The sequence below is a fragment of the Dryobates pubescens genome, chromosome 35 (assembly GCF_014839835.1).
Source record: "Dryobates pubescens isolate bDryPub1 chromosome 35, bDryPub1.pri, whole genome shotgun sequence".
In the NCBI taxonomy this organism is placed as follows: Eukaryota; Metazoa; Chordata; class Aves; order Piciformes; family Picidae; genus Dryobates; species Dryobates pubescens.
Window position 1 is genome coordinate 3,190,841 of NC_071646.1, and position 22,567 is coordinate 3,213,407.

Here is a 22,567-nt window from a genome sequence, read left to right on the forward strand (position 1 = left end):
GCACTGCTCTGCCTGCCCTAATCCTCTTGGTTCCCTTGGGTCCTGCTCTACTGGGACACTCCATCCTTCTGGAGGAGACAGCTCCAGCAGCCCTGGCACCTTCAAGACACAGCAAATGCATCTGCACCAACCTCATGACCCCCACCCCCACCAGCCCAGGCCATCCTTACCCCCCCACCCCCACCAGCTCCATCCCTGGCTCTCAGCATCCCAGTTCCAGGGCCTTTTCCCAGCTGTCCCCACATCATTCCCAGCTGTCCCCCCATCATTCCCAGCCTGGGGGCCACCAGGCTGCCCAAGCACCCTGCTTAAGGGGAACAGAGCAGGAGATAAAACCAGCTGTGCTTTTTTTTCCCCCCCTCCTGAGGCCACATGGGTTTGGGGAAGCTGCCTCCCAGAATGAAGCCTCCTGAGCAATGACTGTGCTGGCAGGGACGTGATTGCTTTCAGAGCTGGAGGTGGATTCTGCCCTTTTTGCTTTATATAGTCAAATAAGATTCATTGCTGCGGGGCCAGGAGCAGGGAGAGGGGCTGGCTGGCGCTGCTGACCTCCCCTGCAGGTCACCAGGCTGTCAGAAATCCCCCAGCATTATCAAAAGGGTCACCCAAAGGTCAGGCTGCACTCTATAAACTCAAATACGAGAGCAATCCGTTCGGAACAACCTCGCCCTTGCACCAGCCTGACCCTTTCCCCTTGCATTGGCTCCAGATTGCAGCTGCCAACTGGGATGAGGGAAAAGAGCCCAGAGCTGGGCCAGTTTCTTCCCAGTGAGAACAGAGAGGGCTGGGTTTGCATCCCTCCTGGAGCCCATCAGGAATGTTTCTGTGCAACCCTTCCAGCCGTGCAAGCTGCCGCGGTGGTTTACCCTCTTTAAAGAAGTGGTGTTCAGGACACACTGGTCTGCCATGGGGGAAGATCTGACAAGTCATCAAGAGGGTTTTGCTTTAATTAGACAAGCCCTGAGCCAAACTGTCTGAGTAAAGCATCTCTGAGCTCCAGGATGCTTCCAGTTCAGAGCACAAGTGTGGGTCTCGGCTCTGCCTCCTCCACCCCAGCGCAGCCAGATGCACCTCCTGCTGCCCAATTTCCCCTTACTCAGCAGAGAAGTTGCACAAGTCCCTTTCAGAGAATCAATAAGGTTAGAAAAGACCTCAAAGATCATCAAGTCCAACCTGTCACCCACCACCTCAGGACTACTAAACCAAGTGCCACATCCAATCCCCTCTTGAACACCTCCAGGGATGGGGACTCCACCACCTCCCTGGGCAGCACATTCCAATGGCCAGCAACTCTCTCTGGGAAGAAGAGTTGTTCCCTGCTCTCAGCAACCTTACCTCTTTCTCCAACAAGAGAATCCTTAGCACATTGGAGCCCTGAGCAGAGGATTTTCCCATCCATGCCATCCTAGGGACATACTTTAGTGGCAGTGGTGATGGGATTGTGAGCTCTAGGACTTGATGATCTCTGAGGTCTTCTCCAACCTCAACAATTCCATGGTTCTGTGAATTCCCAGAGCAGGGTGCTGGGAGCCTCAGCACCCATCACACACAGAATCACAGAATCACCAAGGTTGGAAGAGACATAGAATACATACATAGAATAAACCAGGTTGGAAGAGACCTTCAAGATCATCGCGTCCAACCCATCAACCAATCCAACTCCGCCCAAGCAACTAACCCACAGCACCAAGTACCCCGTCAAGTCTTCTCCTAAAAACCTCCAGTGATGGTGACTCCACCACCTCCCCAGGCAGCCCATTCCAATGTGCAATCACTCTTTCTGTATAGAACTTTTTTCTAACATCCAGCCTGTATCTCCCCCATCAAGTCCAACCTGGCACCACAGAGCTCCTGACTAAACCATGGCACCAAGTGCCACATCCAATCCCCTCTTGAACACCTCCAGGGATGGGGACTCCACCACCTCCCTGGGCAGCACATCCCAGTGGCTAACAACTCTCTCAGTGAAGAACTTTCTCCTCAACTCCAGCCTAAACTTCCCCTGGCACAGCTTGAGACTGTGTCCTCTACTGCACCCACGGCACCCAGGAAGCCCAAGATGCATAAGCCTCAGTTTCAAGCCCAGGTTCGGTGCAACAGCCCAAACTCAACCATTTGCTCCAGAGTTTGACACCAACTGAAGCTATCAGCAGCTTGATGTGAAGCAATCAGGGCAATAATGCAAAGCAAGGAGGAGGCTCCTAGCACCTTCCCTTTGTTATTGTGGAACACTTCGACTCTAACGACAAATAAAAGCAAACTGTAAATCACCAGGGAGGTGCCTGGCAGCAGCGCTGAGCTTTCTAATGAGCACCAAAGCCTTTACAACCCGTGTTAAGACTGAACCCTTTGGATTTCAGGCTGCAAAGCAGTTTTGCTCCCCTCCAGGCTCTGCTGTCCCTTGGCTCTGCCTGTCCCCAGCTCCGTGCTGGCAGCTGCAGGCAGGATCCATGCCAGGAGCTGCGTCCCCAACTTCCCCGGAGCTGCTTATTCACGGGGCTGGTATTTCACAGCTTTCTGAGAAAGAGTTAAGAGGGCAAAATACAGCATTGTGATTATTGCTTCCTCCAGCCCTGGGACAAGGAAGAGGAGGGGAGGAACGAAAGCCAGCCATGAAAAGGCATTTCCCTGATAACAAACACGACTGCATGGATTAGGCACAAAATTTGTTCATATTGTCCAGACTTCAGATGTTGTTTATACAACACATACCGGATAAGCCACCTCTCCACCCCCCCATCTGCCTCTTCAGCTCACACATCTCAACAGGTCTGGGGTAAAGAGGAGCAGAAAACCCCAGGGATAGGTCTGCAGGAAGCTCCAGCTTTGTGTTTTGGGCAGCTCCCTGCAGCACCCTGACCTGGCCCAGCATTACTCTTGGGTCTGTTGAAGGCTTGCTGAATAGACCTTGGTTGTTCCACCTGTGAAATGGGGATAATGATAGCATAGCATAGCGTAGACCAGACCAGGTTGGAAGAGACCTTCAAGATCATTAAGTCCAACCTATAACCCAACACCATCTGATCAACTAAACCATGGCACCAAGCACCCCATCCAGTCTCCTCCTAAACACCTCCAGGGATGGGGACTCCACCACCTCCCTGGGCAGCACATTCCAAGGGGCAATCTCTCTTGCTGGGAAGAACTTCTTCCTAACATCCGGCCTAAACCTCCCCTGGCACAGCTTGAGACTGTGTCCTCTTGTTCTGGTGCTGCTTGCCTGGGAGAAGAGACCAACCCCCACCTGGGTCCCACCTCCCTTCAGGGAATTGGAGAGAGCAAGAAGGTCTCCCCTGAGCCTCCTCTTCTCCAGGCTAAGCAACCCCAGCTCCCTCAGCCTCTCCCCACAGGGCTGTGCTGCAGACCTCTCCCCAGCTTTGTTGCCCTTCTCTGGACACCTTCCAGCATCTCAACATCTTTCCTAACCTGAGGCACTTGGGTGATGGAGGCTCCCTTTTTGCAAGGAGTCCCCTGGGAAAGACAAGGGGTGATGGATACAAGCTCCTGCTGGGGAGATTCTGACTGGTATCCAGAAGAAAATTTGTCACCATGAGAACAGTCAGAAACTGGAATCAGCTCCCAGGGGCAGCAGTGGATTGCCCTGCACTGGGCAGTGTCCAGCTTGCCAGGCTGCTGGGCCAGCTCAGCTCAACTCCACTATCTCCTAGAAAGGTTGGACCAGATGATCCTGAGGGTCTCTTCCAACCTGACACTCGGTGATTCAGTTGATGGAAAACACAAAAGGGACCTACCAGACATAAAAGGTTGGAGTAAAGTATGTGTGAGGGAGTGGTTTAGAGCTGCTTGGTGTGCTCCTATTGATGAGCTCTTTGATCAGCCAGAGCAGGGCTACTCTGCCCTGACAGCAGTGACAAGCAAACACAGCCACAGCTCCCTCTGACCATCCCTGGGACACAGCAAGGAGGCTTCCCTTGAGCACAGACCAAATCCTCCCCACCTCCGAGGGAGCACTCCGGCAAATCTCAGGCAGGACAACATCTGTGGCTTACACCCAGCTGTGTGCTGCAGCTGGAGACATTTAACCCTAACAGACTTGCAGCAACATTCATAAGCACCCCAGGACACCTATGGAGCAGGAATTAGACACCTTTTTCTTCTTTCCCTCTGCTGATACTTGACACCTGCTAGCTGAGACACCGCAGCTGGCAGCTATTGAGCTTCCAGCTCGCTGCTGTGAAACAGCTTAGAAATTACCTTGCATGGAGAGAGGGGCTGGGAAAAAGAGAAAGAGGACTTCATTCACCAGGTGGTCCCCAAGGAGAGACCCCAGGCTGGTGACAACACCGTGCACTGGAGCATGGAGCAGGCCAGACCCTTGTTTTCCCTTGAAGTAGGAGGCCAAGGGAAAATTTAACACTTCTTAAGTTTCAGAGCTGGTTTGTTCAAGTCTTGGGAAGTCTCAGTTTTCATCTGAACCTGTGTAAACAAGGCACTGGCTTTGGATGACATGAAAGCATCAAAGTCTTTGGCTGGAAAAGTTGTGATTCTCTAAATCCAGTCTCCTCCTGCCAGGACCAGCTATAAGCATTCAGGAGAAGCTTCTCCAGGCTGGTGTTGATCTGCTGGAGGGTAGAGAGGCTCTGCAGAGGGACCTGGACAGGCTGGACAGATGGGCAGAGGCCAAGGGCAGGAGACTGAACACATCCAAGTGCCAGGTGCTGCACATTGGCCACAGCAACCCCAGGCAGTGCTACAGGCTGGGGGCAGAGTGGCTGAGAGCAGTCAGGTGAAGAGGGACCTGGGGGTGCCGGTCAATGGTAGGCTGAACATGAGCCTGCAGTGTGCCCAGGTGGCCATGAAGGGCAATGGCATCCTGGCCTGCATCAGGAGCAGTGTGGCCAGCAGGAGCAGGGAGGTCATTGTGCCCTGTGCTCAGCACTGGTTTGGCCACACCTTGAGTCCTGTGTCCAGTTCTGGGCTCCTCAGGTTAGGAAAGATGTTGAGATGCTGGAAGGTGTCCAGAGAAGGGCAACAAAGCCGGGGAGGGGTCTGGAGCACAGCCCTGGGAGGAGAGGCTGAGGGAGCTGGGGTTGCTTAGCCTGCAGAAGAGGAGGCTCAGGGGAGACCTTCTTGCTCTCTACAACTCCCTGAAGGGAGGTGGGAGCCAGGTGGGGGTTGGTCTCTTCTCCCAGGCAAGCAGCACCAGAACAAGAGGACACAGTCTCAAGCTGTGCCAGGGGAGGTTTAGGCTGGATGTTAGGAAGAAGTTCTACACAGAGAGAGAGATTGCCCATTGGAATGTGCTGCCCAGGGAGGTGGTGGAGTCCCCATTATTGAAGGTGTTTAGGAAGAGACTTGATAGGGTGCTTGGTGCCATGGTTTAGTTGATTAGATGGTGTTGGATAATAGGTTGGACTTAATGATCTTGAAGGTCTCTTGCAACCTGGTTTATTCTGTTCTAGGCTGTCCTTAAGGACTTCCAGGAACAGAGTCCACAACCCCTCCAGGCAATCTGGGTCAGCATGTTCCTCACCAAGTGCTGCTTCTGCTTTCTTCCCCAGCTGGTCTGAGGTTTATCCCCCTCCTCTCCACCGCTGCACTTGAACATCCTCTGATTATTCATGGACTTTACTCCCAACAACACAGAATTTAATGGGTGGTGACCTTAGGTGCAAGCAGATTAAACGATTAAATGATTTGCCCAAGGCTAGTCAGAAGGTCCCAGTGGCCAAGGCAGGAGTTTTATCTCCCCAGCTTCAGCCCAGCTCTCTCCCCCAGGTGACATCCAGCTGCAGTTTATTACAGGAGAATATTACAGAGCAGGACGAGGGAAGATCAGAGAGCAGCCACCGAGCTGGAGGAGAGAAAGCAGCAGCAGCTTCTCCTGGCCTCACTCCAAGTGCACCACAGGCAAGTGAAGAACCCCAGCTTCAAATTAAATGGGTCCCCAGCCACTCCATTAAACAGCAATCCTGCAACAGAAACCCTCAGGCTGTGCCAGGTCTGCTCAGTGAGGGGGGGGTTGGTTATCCCCAGCCCTCCCCAAGGCAGGCAGAGGAATTTACACAGCGGCCACCACGCTGTTACCTAAACAAACCTGGAAATGGGGCTTGGGTAAAGCAGCTCCTGAGCTGCTGAATCCCCAGCTGTGCAGCCACAGAGCACACTCAGCCAGCAGAGCTGGAATTTAAGCTCTGTGCACAGCCAGGCACACTTCCCCAGGCAGAGAATTGCAAAGTCACAGCGTGGTGAGGGTTGGAAGAGACCTCTGGAGATCATCCAGTCCAACCCCTGCTACAGCAGAGGCTCCCACAGCAGCTTGCCCAGGAGCACAATGGCCAGGGGTGGGTTGGAATCTTTGCAGAGAAGGAGACTCCACAGCCTCTCTGGGCAGCCTGCTCCAGGGCTCCAGCACCCTCACAACAAAGAATTTTCTCCTTAGGTTCAAGTGAGACCTCCTGGGTTCCTGTTTGTGCCCATTGCCCCTGTCCCTGAAGAGAGCTCAGCCCCATCCTTATGGCTTCCACCCTTCAGATGTTTACATGCATTTGAGAGGTGTTTACTGGTGATGCTGTTCCACACCACTACAGATCAGGATTATGTGTTCAGATGATGAGCAATAACCACCCAGCCAAGCCTGCATCACCACAGGCCATCCTGTTGTCCATCACTGTGCTCCAAGCTGAGCCTACACCACCACAGGCCATCCTGTTGTCCATCACTGTGCTCCAAGCTGAGCCTACACCACCACAGGCCATCCTGTTGTCCATCACTGTGCTCCAAGCTGAGCCTACACCACCACAGGCCATCCTGTTGTCCATCACTGTGCTCCAAGCTGAGCCTACACCACCACAGGCCATCATGTTGTCCATCACTGTACTTTCCCTGGGAGAGCAGGGGTGATACAGCATCAAACTGAGGCAGGGACACACAATGAGAAGCAGAGGAACACACAAATGGTGAAGTTCCTCCCTGGTACCTGACCACCACTGGCTTCCTGCCTCACTCCAGATTTCAGCTGCTGGTCCCAACGGTGGCATCTCCACTGCAGAAGTGGCAGAAATCATCAGCCAGGCACTGCCATGGGACCAGAAGGAATTTGGAAAGGCAGGAAACCAACTGCAAAAGCCCTTCAATTACCAGCAGGACTGAAGCAGGCAGGCTGATGCAGGAGAGAGCCACACAGCACTGAAGGACCCTTCGGGGACCACTAACCAGCCCTCCCCACACCTGCCTTGGTGGAAGTGTGTGCTAGGGACTGCATCAACACAAGCTTGAACAGCAACACTAAGGAAGATCCCATCCCCTTCAAAGCCTCTTCACCCAGGATTGTCTGCCCTTTGAAGTGCATCACTGGGGTCCTTGATGCAGCTTTTGAGTGTTTGGAGGTGCCTGGACCCTGGGAAAAGCAAAGCATCTCCATTCCCTGCCCAGGCTGCTTCAGCAGGCACGACAAGCAACCACCCCCCTGGCAGCTGCCTGGACAGCAGTTGGGTGCTGGCAGGATCCCAGGAGGTCTTGGGCATCAGTGCCCCCAGACTTGTGCTCTGAGCTCCAGCCAAGAACTTTGAAGCTTGGAGCCATCTCACCTCAATCTGGCAATTGTTTTCAGCTGGAAAAGACCTCCAAGATCATCAGGTCCAGCCATCAACCCACCACCACCATGGCCACTAAAGCATGGCCCCAAGTGCCATGGCCATATTTCTTGAACCCCTCCAGGGATGGTGACTCCATCACCTCTCTGGGCAGCCTGTTCCAATCCCTGGCCACTCTTGCAGCAGAGAAATGTTTCCTGATGTCCAACTTAAACCACCCCTGGCTCAATTTCAGGCCATTTCCTTTCGTTCTATCACTTGATACTAGAGAGAAGAGACCAACCCCCACCTCACTGCAACCTCCTTTCAGGGATTTGGAGAGGGCAATGAGGTCTCCTTTCAGCCTCTTCTTCACCAGAGCAAACACCCCCAGGTCCCTCAGCTGCTCCTCACCAGCCCTGTTCTCCAGACCCTTCCCCAGCTTTGCTGCCCTTCTCTGCACCTCAGTGTCCTCGGAGTGAGGGGCCCAAAACTGAACCCAATCATCTCCTCCCCTGTAGTGTTTGGACATCAAAGTCTACTCAAGGAAGTGGCTTCTTACCACTCATCTGCTCCATGCTCCTCTGCCCTGCTTTTCAATTTCAGAGCTCTGGCAGATCCCTGATTAATTCAAGCCTGTTTAATAACCCTTCTGTTTAGATGAAACAAGCTGTCTTGTTTTCTTCATTTTTAACACCAACTCTTGTTCCTTCACTAAGGATCTCTCTGTCATTTGAAAACCTCACTCTCTCCAACCAAGCTGATAATAGGATGGAGAAAACATCTGCTTATGTCCACAGCTGACATCAGGCAGAAGTTGCAGCATGAGGCTGAAAATAAAAGGGACTGGGCACCTTGATGGGTGAGAGCTCCCAAAAGCCTCAGCTTGTTCACAATCATTATCTGCACAAATCCCTGCACAGCTCAGACCAGAGTGGAACTCCAGGGACCATGAGGCCAGCTTCAGACACTGTGGCTGAGAGGAAAGAATCAGTAAGGTTGGAAAAGACCTCAAAGATCATCAAGTCCAAGCTGTCACCCAACACCTCCTGCCAACTAAACCATGGCACCAAGTGCCACATCCAATCCCTTTTTGAGCACCTCCAGGGGTGGTGACTCCACCACCTCCCTGGGCAGCACATCCCAATGGCTAACAAAGATGAGAGGAAAGGAGATGAAGGAGCTGGAGCACCCCAGCTCTCCAGGCAGTTCATCTACCAGGACTTGTAGGGTTGGCTCAGTGATCTTACAGGTCTTTTCCAACCTTAATGTTTCTAGGTTTCTAAGCAGGATTGCTGCACTTCTGCACCCTGCTGTGGGTGGGGAACATGCCTCAGGCAACCCAAAACTGCTGCCAGCTCTCCCCCAGGCTGTGCCTCCGGTGCAGCAATCGATTGGCAATGGGCAGGTGGGCACAGAGCCCAGCAGCTGCTCACACCACCACAGACCAGCCTCACCAGCAGCCCTCTCCCCTCCTCTGGCCCCCAGCTTCACTTGCCATCACCTGCTGTCCCATGGTGACCTCATGCCTGAAGGTTCTGAGGCATTACAGCACGGTTGCTGCCCAGCACAGCCTTCTGCTCCCTCCCATCCCTTGCCCCATCCCAGCTGCCACCCCCAAGTGCAGTGCACAAAGAGTAGCAGACATGCACAGACCCAGATCCCAATGGGAATGAGTTGGAGCCTCTCAGCTGTCTCCTGCCTCTTTGAATTTCAAAGCTGCACTTGTCAGGAGAGCAACTGAGTCACTTCCTTCCTAAGTCCAGCATCTCCGACTGGATCCAGCAGTGTCCGGAAAACAATAAATCCTTCACGGACTTGTGAGGCCATATTTCACAGGAATGCAGCCAGCCTGCCTGCTTGGAGAGCTCCTCACACATCCTCTAACCCAACACTCCTCTGTAGAAGCTGTCCCACCCTGCCCCACTCCCATCCAAGCACAGCAGTGGTCCTCATCCCTGCCACTGCCACCTCCCAGGGCAGCTCTGGGGCACTGTGGATGCCCAGCACTTGTGAGCGACGCAGATCGAGTCCACCCCATCCCCCCTGACCAGATGCATCACTGAGGGACTTGATGGGTTAAGAACTGGCAATGAGATTTCCTTGATGCCATAAAAGAGACAGAGGATCCAGGAGGGAGAGAAGCTACAGCTGTATTTGTTGCAGGACTTCACCAATGCTTTGGGTAAGGGACCTTGAGAATCATCCAGTTCCAAGCCCCTGCCATGGGCAGGGACACCTCCCACCAGCCCAGGTTGCTCATCCAACCTGGCCTTGAACACCTCCAGGGAGGGGGCTCCCTGGGCAACCTGTTCCAGTGTCCCCCCACCCTCACTGGAAAGAGTTTCTTCCCAATCTCCAGTCTCAATCTCCCCTGCTCCAGCTCCAAGCCACTGCCCCTCATCTTATCCCAAGAAGCCAAGAGGGACTGGCTTGTTTATTTCTTCCAAACACCATCCTTGGAAGTCCTTCAAAGAGCCTCTGCTTTTGTTTCTTTCCAAGAATATGTTCTAGCACGTCTCAGCTTCAGCCCTAGACAAGCTGTGGCCACCTCCAAGTGTAGCAACTTGATGTGGTGGAACCAAGGGAACAGATTTGCCCTGTCACACAATTTCTGCCTTCAAAAGCCAAGTTCTGCAAGTCCTTGTACCAGCACCTTATTATATCCCAGGGGACAAGCACAGGGGCTCCTGCCTCTTTCTTCCCCTGAACTCCTGAGTGCTTGTCCACGCTCCTTGGTTGCTATGAGATGTTTTTAAAGGCAGTCTAAACCTGTTACCACCAAACGGGCCTTTAACACAGTCCCTGCTCGGCAAGGCTCCTCCTCTGCCGGCCCAGCCAAACGCTCCACTGCTGCTCTCATTAACTCCTTGTGAACTGCAAAGGAAACTTTCACAAGCAGGAGAGAAACGTCCTGCAGTGAGCCTTTTGCTGCTGCTGCTGCTTCATCTCTCAGCCAAACAGATGATTCACTGGGGAGGTTTTTCAGCCAGCCCTTTCCACCCTCTGGAACAGAACGGAATGGAAGGTGTCCCCCATGATGTTAAATGGATTTGGACACAGGAAGGGGCAAGCAGCAAAGGACACCAGTAGGGCAAACAGAAACATTTCTCATCAAGGTGGATTTCTTTTTGGGAAGCTCTTACTCCTAGTTTTCTACTCCAGATTTTGAGAAGAGCTTCTCTGCCCTGTAAGAGCACCAGCAGCACCTTTGGAAAGCGCTCAACAGACAACAAACCAGCTCAGAAACCCCCAAAAGCAAGCACAGCCACCACCTTGCAGCCTGGCCACAGCAAGCAGCCTTTGCCTTTCTGGCTGCCCTGCATCTCCTGGAGCCAATGGATGAAAGAAAGAAGGGATTTGGGCATCTTCCCTCTTATTTGTGCCCTGGCCAGCAGCAGTAATGGGGGAGGGGAGGCTGCAGTAGCAGACAGGACAAGGGGCAGTGGGTGCAAACTAGAGCACAGGGGATTTCACTGAGACTTAAGGAGAAACTTCTTTATTTGGGGGATGCTGGAGCCCTGGAGCAGGCTGGTTGTGGAGTCTCCCTCTCTGGAGGGATTCCAAACCCACCTGGGCATTGTCATCCCAGGCAAGGTGCTGTGGGTGCCCCTGATTTAGCAGGGGGGTTGGACTGGATGATTATGTCCAGATCAACCCTTCCAACCGCCCCCATGCTGGGATGCTGTGACAAAACACTGCTCTCATGGGGGAATTTTGATCAAGTAGCTGTTAGCTACATCCACTCCTCACCAAACCCCAGGTAAAGCAAGATGCTTCAAGGTCTGCAGAGTCACACCCAGCCACCCCCTGAGTCACACAGAACAACCAGAAACAGCTCAGTGAAACTGAGCTGGGACCTCAGCCTGCTCCTACACCGGTTAAGAGCTTCATCACCCCAACCAGCCTCAGCCTCTCTCTCAACACCCAGCAGCTCCCATGTTTTATCTTCAGAGAAGATTTGCATTTCACAGCAACCTGTGAGAAAGGCAAACGTTCAGCAGAAGAATAATTTAGGTGGTTAGGAACCCAGAGGCACCTTTTCCTCCCCTCCCCACCCCACCTCTTTGCACTTCCATCAAACATGAAAAGGAAATTCGCAGGGTGTGGGGGGTAGTGGTGGGTTTTTTTTGGGCTGTTGTTTTGTTTAAACAACATCACAGGCTGTGACACAAACCAGCAAAGGCAGGAAATATGATCATGAGGGCAGTGCTCCATCCTCTGCTCCTGTCACTGCCACTTTTGGGGGACTTGGCAAATGAATGAGCAGAGGAGACAGCCTGCTTGTTTTATGGAGTTGAACTGTAACATCCCTGTTCAGCAGCCAACTCACCATCTCCCTGCTCTGACATCAATAAATCTACCCAGCCAGGGGGAACAGAGCTCTTCACATGCACCAGCTAGACCTGAATCCTCCTGTTTGGCTACCCAGGCAAGTCACCAGCCCCCTGTGGTCTGACACTCGCTGCTGCTTTGGTGATATTCTCCAAGAAATGGGAAGTGGCCCCAGCCCAGCAAGGGGACTTGGGAGGCTTTAACCCTGCTGTGATGCAGCCACGATCACTACAGCCCCAGCTTTCCACAGAATCATTGACTTGTTTTGGTTGGAAATGACCTCCAAGAGGTCCAACCATCAACCCAACACCACCATGGTCACCAAACCACGTCTCAAAGTTCACACACTAATTCCCAGAGCCTCAACTCCCCATTCCTGGAGCGGCAAACAGCCACTTTGGGCTATGAAGAAAAGCCTTAACAAGGCAAACCCAGCAATCAAGCAGCAAACAACAACTCCAAGCCTCTGTTTTAAGTATTACTTCCAAAATCTTGGAACTCAAACTCACTTTTTGGAAGCTCATTCCCAGGTTCACAAGCCAAAGGCAGGAACACCAAAGACGACTCCTGCACGCCTCCAGATTCCCGTCCACGGACACCCAGTTTCCTCCATCATCTCCAGCACCCCACGAGGATCACTTCCAGACCCTCTTACCAGTGACATGAAACTGCTAGGGAGGCGAACCCATCATAAATCTCTCCAAGGAGAGTTTGTTCCCAGGCTCGCAGAGCCTGGAAATACCATGAGGAACTTGTTCCACGCTGAGTCAGGGGCTGCCGGCGGCTCCGGCCCCGCCGCGGTGGATCTGCTTCCTTCCCGGCACACGTCAGCCTGAGGAGCAGCCCAGCGCTGCCCCACAGCTTTCCTGTTTTCCCCAGCACCCCGTGGCTTCCCGAGACACAGGGCAGGCAAACGGTGCTCCGGAGCCTGACACCGAGCTGCTGCAGCAATGAGAACCGCCGGTTTTCAAGCGCTCTCCAGAGCCAGCCCTAGCAGCCGAAAGCTAAAGAAGCTGTTTGCTTTAACCATCCCTGAGGCACACAGGGAATGACCTCTCCAAGGACTACCATTCCCCCACCCAACCATCCCTTCACTAGGAAAATGAAGTCAGGTTTGCTTGTGCATCCCAAGGGCTTCCTACACATCCCAGCACCTCCATTGCTGAGCCCCGTTCCTGAGCTGAGACTATGACAGATAGGATGTACTGGGTCCAGCCCTCTGAGAGCCCTTCAGCTCCTTCCAAGGCACCGCGAAGAAGCAGAGGCTAGGTCCATGCTCAGCTCCTCCTGCCTGCACCTGCTTCTCTGGACGAGTCATAGAATGACAAGGATCACAGAAGCATAGAATGATAGGGGTTGGAAGGGACCTTCAGAGTGCATCGAGTCCAGATCCCTGCCAAAGCAGGGTCACCCAGGGCAGTCACGCAGGAACATGTCCAGACAGATCCTGAAAGCCTCCAGAAGAGACTCCACAACCTCTCTGGGCAGCTTGCTCCAGCACCCTCACAGCGAAGAAGTTTTTCCTCCTATTGAGGTGAAACCTCCTGGGTTCCACTTTGTGCCTGTTGCCCCTTGTCCTATCAACGGATACCACTGAATAGAGCCTGGCCCCTTCTTGCCCCCCACCCTTCAAGACATTTATAAGCATTGATCAGATCCCCTCTCAGGCTGCTGAGCCCCAGGTCTCTCAGCCTCTCCTCATAAGAGAGATGCTCCAGCCCTAAAATCCCCTGCTCACACGGATTTGTGCTGGTGGGACTGCTCCCACAGAGGCACCCCCTTATGTGGCAGCAGCACCCCCGAGCCAAGCAGAGGCTGACCCAACACCCACTTACCCGGCAGGAGGCTCAGCCTCGGCTGTGCTCAGGAAGGAGCCTGCCCTTCCCATCCGGCTCCCAGCCGTGAGGCGCTGGGCTCGGGCTCCAGCACCCAACCCTCAGCGAGCTCTGAGACCACCTCCGAGCCCAGCACTGAGCCTCCTCCTCCTCACCGGCACAGCGCCGGGGCAGCCGGCGCCTCCGTTAATGAGCCTGGTGAAAGGAGCGGCGGAGCAGGGGGAGGCAGGGGGAGGTGAGAGGTCAGGGCAATATTTACTCAGACGTCACCTTTCACTTTTATAAAGCAGGGAAGCGGTGCAGGAAAAGGGCTGTGAGGGACGTTCCTGCCTAGGAAGCTGCTGTCACACCAAGAACGACAAGCAGCTGGATGCAGAGAGCCAGGAGCTCGTCCATCGGAGCCTCAGACCCCCAAAACCACACGGGCCTGGGGGTGAGCTCTGGGCTTTTCCCACCACCGCTGCCATCAGCCCCATCAGTAGGGGCAGAGGGAACGGCTGGGGTGGGCAGGAGCTGCGAAGAGCAAAGACTCGGGTCCTCTGCGCTTCGGGAGATCCCCAGCCAGGCAGGAGCCCGTCACAACGGGGCTGCCCCTCTGGCACTGTGGTTGGGTGCCTGGGGACAGGGTTTAGTGCCTCTAGTGGTGTTAGGTCAATGGCTGGACTCGATGATCTTAAAGGTCTTTTCCAACCAAAACGGTTCTGTGAATCTAGGATTTTAAGGAACCCACAGGAGAAAAGGCACAGGGTGAAGGGGGCTGAGATAGCTTCATCAGCTGGGCAACAAAATCTCCCCAGTGGACCCGTTTCTTGGCAGAACCATCTGCTTGGCCAGGTGATGAGATGCTACAAAGGGCTGAGTTGCTGGAAGGTGTCCAGAGAAGGGCAACAAAGCTGGGGAGGGGTCTGGAGCACAGCCCTGTGAGGAGAAGCTGGGGGAGCTGGGGTTGCTTAGCCTGGAGAAGAGGAGGCTCAGGGGAGACCTCATTGCTCTCTCCAACTCCCTGAAGGGAGGTTGGAGCCAGGTGGGGGTTGGTCTCTTCTCCCAGGCAAGCAGCACCAGAACAAGAGGACACAGTCTCAAGCTGTGCCAAGGGAGGTTCAGAGCAGATATTAGGAAGAAACTCTTCCCAGACAGAGAGATTGGCCATTGGGATGTGCTGCCCAGGGAGGTGGTGGAGTCCCCATCCCTAGAGGTGTTTAGGAAGAGCCTGAATGAGGCACTTGGTTTAGTTGATCAGATGGTGTTGGGTGAGAGGTTGGACTTGATGATCTTGAAGGTCTTTTCCAAGCTGGTTAATTCTATTCTATTCAGGGCAGGATCACTACTAGGCAAGGCTGGTCCTGGGGCAGGATGAGCAGCAGAGCCTGGCACAGCAGGTGCCCTGGCTCAGAGGGCACTCCCAGGCTCACTATCTCTCTGCCTTTTCAGGTGATCTGGACTTTTTTATAACACAACTCTGATGCCTTTTCTCTCCTGCTCTGGAGGTAATTTTAGCCCAGGCAAAGCAGGATTAAATTTTTATAATACAATACATTTATCTCTTTGCCTTGCCCCCCCCATCCCCACCTCCCAGTTCAATTTCACCCAAACACAAGCAGGGATTACAGCCAGAAACATGAGATGGGCTCCAGCCGATAGCACAGGGGAGGGCATCTTGTTCCCAGCACCCTGGCCCTGGCAGCCCACCTCCACCCAGCAGCCAGCATCCCAGTACCCAGCCTCAGCCTGACAACACCTCTGAGGCCCTCCCAAACATACAGATGGATGAGAACTCAGCCTCCAAGGCCAGCAGAGAGCACACAGTAGATTGGGTGCATGGCTGATATGGTGGTCTCTCAGGGAGGTCCTGCTGCAGCAGCCTCATCCCCTCCCCAGCAGCTCCCAGCTCTTGGGCTTGGGCCACAGTGGGCAGAGACGACACAAGCCAAGCTTGGGAGCAAGGAGAGGCAGCCCCAACTGACCTGCCTCAGCTGGGAATGGCTGAAAAGCACTAAAATCCTCCTTCAAGTCCCCCACCCACAGGTTCAGATTGGAAGGGACCCTCAAAGGCAACCTGTTCCAGTGTTTCACCACTGTTGTTGTGAAGAGCTTCCTGCTAATGTCCAACCTAAATCTATCCTGTTCCAATTTCAAACCTCACCCTATCACTCCAAGCCCTTCTAAACAGCCCCTCCCCAGCCTTCCTGCAGGTCCCCTTCAGATACTGAAACGTAGCTCTAAGATCTCCCCAGAACCTTCTCTCCTCCAGGCTGAAGAAATCTACGTCGAGTCAAGCTCTGGGTCAGCCTCGCAGCTCCTGTAACCTATCCTCACCCCGCAGCGGGAGGCTGCAGCTCAGCTCAGCTGTGCCAGTTGCTGGCTTTATGTTCATTTTACAGCTGGGCTCCACCAGCCTGATCCGGAGGATCCCCTCTAGTGGGATGAGGAGGAATTTCAAGCCCGCATCCCACTCCCATCTCCTCCCTATCTCTCGCTGCCCGGGGTGGGCGGCGGGCTGTAGCAAGGAGCCAGCTCATTGAATACCAACCTCCCCATGTTGCCAGAGCTATTTGGGATGAAGACCAAAGCAGGCTGGAAAAGCAGATGCTAGGGAGGCAGCACAGACAGGAGGACTGGAGGAGGGAGGAAGAAGACAGCAGACATCAAGATAAAAACTGATGACTTCCACCAGCAAAGCATCTACCTCTCACCACAGCCTGCCACCGGGACCACGTCGCCTCACCCTGCAGAAAGTGGGCTGGAGGCATGGTGGGCGCCCTGTGATGGTGATGGGTGGCACAGCAGCACGTGTGGAGCCAGCTTGAGGCACCCAGCAGGTGTCTTCACAGCCCTTCTCCCTTGCTGGCACCAAACCACCCAAACAAATTCATATTTTCACTGCAGAGACAGAATCTGCACACAAGCCCCGGGCGGTCGCCGCTGCTGCCCAAGGACAACACGCTGCCCTCAATTCTGCTTTTGTTCCTGCTTTGCTTTTCATCCCACAGGCTCTCTCTGCACCACTTTGGCAGACAAAGAGCTGCTGGCCTCCTCAGACCAAAAGCCCTTCCAGCCTCGCACAGCAGAGCTGTGCCCTCAACCCTGCTCGGTGCCCTGGGAGGGAAGGTGGGCACCCAGTTAGAGCAGCTAAGGAGGTCGTGCACTGGATGCTCTTGGTGACCAAGGTGCAGCAGATCCAGCCACTGGTGTTCCTGGCTCAGCCCTGGGTAGAACTTGGTAGCACCTTTCCCCCCCACCCCTCCCTGAGCTCCCCCTTGCCCTCCCCTTTGCTGTTGTGGTGGTGGCCTCCTAGCCAAGCTGGTTAAGAGATTAACACTCTAAAACCCACATTTACTCTAATTAGCCATGAAATCTTTGTAACTAAGTGAAAAAATGTTTCCCTTGAGGGATTTTTGTCCATTCATCACTGTTTGAATTGCCAAGGAAGGGGTGGGGGGGGGGGAGGGAATGGATAGGGGGGGAAAAATAGAGAAAAGAGTGGGGGAAGAGAGAGAAAAACCCCCTCAGATCTAATGAATTAATAGCAGGATGCCCTGGGGGAGCTGTGGGCTCCTACAAAACACAAGCACCTCAAAAGAGGCTTTTCACAGGCTGGGAATTATTTGGAGTTAACAGAGTGTAACACAATGCTCCACTCCCTGCCCGAGCTGGGCAGCCTGGCCAGCACGCTGCTCTCCTTCCTTCCCTCCCTCCCTCCCTTCCTTCCACAGGGATGGACAGACAGATGCTGTGCCCAGCTGTATGCACAGACAGCTCAGGGTGGGGGCAGAGCTCCGCTGGCAGCACAGTCAGTATCCCCCCAGCTATTATTTCACTGGGAAAAGTATTTCAGAAAGAGTTATTTCCACAGAGTCATAGAATGGGTTGGAAGGGACCTCACCTACTCCAACCTCCCTGCCACAGGTAGGGTCACCTCTCAACTGGACTTGGGTGCTCAAGGCCTTGAACACCTCCAGGGAGGGGGCATCCACAATCTCTCTGGGCAATCTGTTCCAGAGTGTCACCACCCTGGTACCACACCAGGGCACGAAGGGTGGCTGCCAGGAGGATGGAGAGTCCCTTTTACAAGGAGTCCCATGGCAAAGACAAGGGGTGGTGGGGACAAGATACTGCCGGGGAAGATTCCCATTGGGATCCAGAAGGAAATGTTTCCCCATGAGACTGGAATCATCTCCCAAGGGAGGCAGTGGATTCCCCTACATTGGATAGTTTTAAGACTCAGCTTGCCAGGGTGCTGGGCCAGCTCATTCCAACTCTGCCACCACCTAGAAAGGTTGGCCCGGATGATCCTTGGGGTCCCTTCCGACCTGGCATCCTGTGAGAGGTGGGGGGAAAGGGGTTGGGGGGGGGGGGGGGAGGCAAGGTGGGGAGGGAGGGGCAGAGAATCTTGCCACAACTTAGGCCTATAAATATTTCATAGGGCTGGAATAAAAACGATTATATTCCTGCCAGCACTTTTCTTGTGTATTTTAAATGTGTCACCGCCTTCTACTTTCTCCCCCGTTTGTGTTTCTTGTAACAGGCCCATGAAATAAAGATTAGCTGAATAATCAGGACTGTTTAGAAATGTGAAGGGGCCTGTCTCAGGAGCACTGCATGCTCAGGTTCATCTCTTTTTGGTTTGTTTTTTATTATTACTCTTTTTTTTTTCCCCTCCCCTCCCCTCCTTTCTTCTTAAGGATGCCAAACACAGATGGGGGAGAGCAATTTTCAGCCGGGCTGGAAGCGAGCGCGCAGGGACGCGGCGAGCAGAGAGCACACGCTTTCCCCATCAAAAATGACAGCCCCAACACCATGTGCATGAGGAAGGGGACACACACACACACACACACACACCCCTTCCCCCCCCCTTCCCATTACATATTTATTGTTCAAACTGCAGAGGGGCCAATTAAAACAGTTTGATCGCTGCCACGTTCAAACAGAGACGTAGACGCGGGATGAGAGAAGCAGGTGGACGTCCTCCTGCTGCAAGACAGGAGGGTCTGCTCCTCTGAGAGACACCAAAGCTGCCTCAGCTTCAACAAAGGTACCTCTGACACTCTCCTGCTGCAAGACAGCACTGACTGCTCCTCTGAGAGACACCAAAACTGCCTCAGCTTCAACGAAGGTACCTCTGGCACTCTCCTGCTGCAAGACAGCACTGGCTGCTCCTCTGAGAGACACCAAAACTGCCTCAGCTTCAACGAAGGTACCTCTGGCACTCTCCTGCTGCAAGACAGCACTGGCTGCTCCTCTGAGAGAAACCAAAACTGCCTCAGCTTCAACAAAGGTACATCTGGCACTCTCCTGCTGCAAGACAGAAGGGTCTGCTCCTCTGAGAGACACCAAAACTGTCTCAGCTTCAACAAAGGTACCTCTGGCACTCTCCTGCTGCAAGACAGCACTGACTGCTCCTCTGAGAGACACCAAAACTGCCTCAGCTCAACAAAGGTACCTCTGGCACTCTCCTGCTGTAAGACAGCACTGGCTGCTCCTCTGAGAGACACCAAAACTGCCTCAGCTCAACAAAGGTACATCTGGCACTCTCCTGCTGCAAGACAGCACTGGCTGCTCCTCTGAGAGACACCAAAACTGCCTCAGCTCAACAAAGGTACCTCTGGCACTCTCCTGCTACAAGACAGCCAGGTCTGGTCCTCTGAGAGACACCAAAACTGCCTCAGCTCAACACAGGTACACCCAAGAGCCTGGCTGCCACAGGAAAGCATCACACTGACACCAGGCAGCAAACACAGCTTCCTGCCACATGCCCCACACAGTAACCCTATTAGCTTTTGCTTCCTCTCCCAGTTCAACTCAGCTCAAGAGCTCTTCAAGATCATCCAGTCCAACCCTCGACCCAGCACTGCAAGATCACCACTAAACCATGTCCCTAAGCACCAGGTCCACATGCTATTCAAACACCTGCAGGGATGGTGACTCCACTGTTGCCCTGGGCAGACCATTCCAACCTTTGACAACTCTTCCTGCTCCTCACAGAAGCTGCCAACAGCCTGAGACAGTTTGTACCCACCCCTGCCCAAGCTTTTGGGCAATTATTCCAAGGCACATTCTGGACTCCCCTGTTTAGCTGCAACAGGAGTTCCTGAAGTAAGTTCTGGAAAGCCCTACAGCATAGTTAAATTAGAGGTCTCAGGAAGATACTGCAAATCACATTTCCTGAGCTACCACAGGGTCTGCCCAGCAAACCGCTCCAAATGTCATTTCCATTTAGCTGCTTTGCAAGCCAATTTGTCACATACTAATGCAATTTGCTGAAGAGAGTTAAAGAGCACAGGGCAGAAGCAACCACCTCTTCCCCCAGCTCCCCCAGCCAGCCGGGCTCTGCCTGCTCCCCCCAGCCAGCCGGGTTCTGCCTGCTCCCCCCAGCTCCCCCAGCCAGCCGGGCTCTGCCTGCTCCCCCCAGCTCCCCCAGCCAGCCGGGCTCTGCCTGCTCCCCCCAGCTCCCCCAGCCAGCCGGGCTCTGCCTGCTCCCCCCAGCCTGATCTGCCTCCCGCTGAGAGCCAGGAGAAGCTCAGGGTTAACACAAAGAGCAAGCCCAAGCACCAGGAGAAGCTGTTCCTACAGCAGGTCTTCTGCAGCATCTGCTACCTGCTTCCACTACACGAACTTGTTTAAAGCCGGGGGCGGGAGGAGGGGAGGGAGGGAACTCCATGATTAATTACATCAAACACCACCATAAAAGACAATGAGGAGTAAATTGGGTTACTTTATCTTCTAGCAACACGGGCCATGGAGATGATTGGGAGAGTTGAGAGAGCTGACTGCCTTGCTAGATTTCACAGCAGCAGTGGTACCTTCACCTGACTCGCACCAAGTTTCCTCCCTTCAAGGCTGTTCTGCTTCCCTGCATCACCCCCAAAATATCACATTCATGCTTTGAGGGGGCCTCAAAGTGATGACAAATGGCCAAAGGACAGCAATAAAGAGGGAAAAGGGGAAAAAAAGGGGGAGAGAAGGAAAAAAAAAATCACATTTTAAAGGATCTGACACCTCGGTGTTAAAGGCAAAAAAAAAAGCCTCAACATCTGTTCTGAAGATAGCACAGATTTCTTCCGAGGCATCTGTCTTTCAGCTGTAAAGTAGGTCATTTGGTTTAACTTTTAGACACCCTATCAATGAAGCCATCCAGAGAAAGGGAGACCAGACCGGCTCCCCGACTCAGCTGCGACCCATTACACACATTCAAGCCACCAGTGAAGCATCAAGTGCTCAGCAGATCTGAGGGGAAAGCCTCTCAGCAGTGGGTTTTTACATCGCGGTCCTCTGCTAACTTCACATTCCCTCACCCCCAAGCCAGTATCTTGAACTCGAGGTCACTGCTGGACAGGTTGGTTTTTTTTCCCCCCTCCACCACTTACTATTCACCTCACTTAATATTAACCTATTGACTTTCTGATACCCCTTGGAACACAGATTAATTGAACATCATTCACTTCACCTCCAGGAACGTGGAAAGTATTGGCCGTGGCTTGAATAGAGACAAAGCCTGACCGTGCCAGGTTAAACGGAGGTCACACTAAGAGAGGACAGCGTGGTCCGCGCACCCAGCGGCTTTTTAATGGGATCAGCACCCCATCCAAGGAGCCGCGGGGCTGGAGGAGCCCTGGACCATCGCAGCGAAGCGAGGATTTTGTTGATGGAGCATCCCGCCCACCATCCCCTTCCCAAAAGGGTCTTGGGAGGATTTAGAGAACTTCTAACAGGGATTTTTTTTCCCCCCTCCCAAGATAGGGATGCTTTCTGCCAGCAGTAACTTTTGATGGCAATGAGTTTATTCTGGTGCATTGGCAGCTCCAGACCGTGACCGTGCGGGAACAACCGGCGGCAGAACTAACGAGACGATACACCCGTGCGTAACGGGAAACGGAGCGGGGAAGGTGCCGGGGTGGAAGGGGAAGATGGGCAGCACCGGGCACTCCAACGGCATCCCTGCTCCCTTCCGGGTAGCACCCTGGTACCGCTCCCGGGCAGGTTCCTCGGGCACGGCGGCGGCGGTGCCGGTACCACCGAGCACCGCCCGCGGTCTGCAGCCCCTGGTGCCACCCGTCTGCAGCGACCGCGGGGAGACGAACCCGAATCCTCTCTCTGCACCCTCCCGCCGGCAGCACCGTGGCGATAGGGATGCCCCGGCAAGCCCGAACCCCAACCCCACGGATGTCCCGTACCCCCCCGGGATTTCCCGTATCCTCGGGAGATGTCCTGTGCCCCCGGGGAGATACCGGCAGGCAGGAGTCTCTGACCAGCCCCAGGCACTCACCAGCCTTCGCCGCTCTGGTGCCGCCCGCCTCCTCGGGTGCCGGCTCACGGCGGGGGAATCCAGCCGGCTCCCGACACCATGGAGATCCAGGGCCGGGCTCCCGTTACTCCTCCGCCTCCCCCGGCTCGGCTCAGTTCAGCTCCGCCGGCCCCTCATCCCTCCGCAGCCCGAGTACGGCGGCGAGCCCCGGCTCCCCTCCGCCTTCCCCGGCATCCGCCCGCCGCCGAGCCCGGGCGCGCTCCCGGTTCCCCGCCGAGCCCCGAGCCCGGGCGCGCTCCCGGCTCCGCTCCCCGCCCCCGCGCCGCCCCCGCTCTCCGCCGTTAACCCTTCGCCAGCCTCGGCGCCTGGCAGCGGGGATAACGGTGCGGGGAACCGCATCCTCCCACCCCCGCCGTGCTTTTCCCCGGCGCCGAAACAAAGCCCCGAGCGGGGCTGGCTCACCCCGAACGGCTCCGCATCCCCGGCACCGGCACACCTGCAGCACGGTCAAGCTGCTCCCACATCGCGCGGGTCACAGCTGCTCAGCAGCTCTAGGAGTGGGAGGGAGTGAAAGCTGCTGGTTTCTGTTCCCAGTTCCCAGCTCCTGTACACCCCTTGAT

At 54.5% G+C, this 22,567-nt stretch overlaps 1 protein-coding gene across 1 annotated transcript in view; it reads right to left on the minus strand.

Annotated features, from left to right (window-relative positions):
- The window catches only part of PLXNA2 (plexin A2), a 208,286-nt gene extending 186,098 nt beyond the window's left edge, over positions 1-22,188 (minus strand). The window contains exon 1 of the mRNA XM_054176319.1: positions 21,969-22,188. The gene's annotated coding sequence lies outside the window, so the exon portion shown is untranslated. The remainder of the gene's footprint in view (positions 1-21,968) is intronic.
- Positions 22,189-22,567: the final 379 nt, after the last annotated feature.